Below are 1,329 nucleotides of genomic sequence, written 5' to 3' on the forward strand. Positions count from 1 at the left end.
GTTCTGCATTGTTCTCCCACTCTATCCAGGATCTCCTGCACTGATCTCCCTCCAAGTGGTTGACAGTGGTAGCCAGGCACCATCTAGTTCTTCTGGTCTTATGGTCATATAGGCTGAGAATCACATGGTCTACTAGTCCCTTGGGCTAATTGTTGCCATGCATCTTGGTTTTCTTCATTCTTCTTTTTTTCTGGATGAGGAGAGACCCAATATTGCATCTAGATGGCTGCTTGCAAGCTTTTAAGACTCCAGTCGCTACTCATCAAAGTAGAATGTAGAACAATGTTTTTGTGTGGTATGTTATGCCAGTTGAGCTTGATGGCCCCTGCAATCATGGTCCCAAACCCACAGGTCCAACTACTTGCTCTCTCAGGGTAGCTGGCTGTGGCCAACAAAAAGCCACCACAGCCTTGTCCCTTGTCAGCTCTACTATACATACTCTACTATACACCCAGACATTCTTCTAGCACATACAAATATACTTGTAGAAACATTGTCTGGCAACCCTATACATGGTCATAGGTACACTCCCCTCTGCCTAGACATACCTGATCATTCAGCCTGTCCACCCATCTATCCACCCATAGAACAATGTTTCCCATCACTGAATACACAGTACTGTATGTGCAAAAGGGTTCATCTTTGTTGTCTCTACCTCCCATGTACCTCTCTATGTCTTCCTCTTCCTCAGTGCCATCATGCTGATCACTCTTTGGGTACATAGCCCTTCCCTTCACCTAAATCAATACTTGTCTCTACCTATATAGCAGTGTTTCCTCCCCTCCCTGATAACTAGCAAAGGTTTCCTTCCATACATAAACCTCTACTTGACTTTTTATAACAGTAAACGAATACAATATTTGTCCTTCTGTGATTGACTTATTTCACTCAGCATAATAAACACAGTATTTGTCCTTCTGTTATTGACATATTTCACTCAGCATAAAGTCTTCCAAGTTCATGCACATTTTGATGTGTTTTGTAGATTCTACATTAATTCTTTAGTGTTGCATAGTACTCCATTGTGTGTATGTACCATTGTTTGCTTACCCATTCTTCTGTTGATGGGCACTTAGGCTGTTTCCATCTCTTTGCTATTGTAAATAGTGCTGCGATGAACATGGGTGTGCATATATCTGTTCTTGTCCTGGCTTTCACTTCTTTAGGATATATATCTAGTAATGGATGGCTGGGTCAAATGGTATTTCTTCTTCTTCTTTTTTTAAATGCATTTTATTGAAATATAATTTATGTACAGTGAAATACACAAAACTAAAGTGACATGGGTCAATGCATTTTTTTTTTTTTTGCAGTGTTCCCTCCCCTTCC

The sequence above is a fragment of the Orycteropus afer genome, unplaced genomic scaffold (assembly GCF_000298275.1).
Source record: "Orycteropus afer afer isolate SDZICR_OR568_19922 unplaced genomic scaffold, OryAfe1.0 scaffold00132, whole genome shotgun sequence".
Taxonomy (NCBI): Eukaryota; Metazoa; Chordata; class Mammalia; order Tubulidentata; family Orycteropodidae; genus Orycteropus; species Orycteropus afer.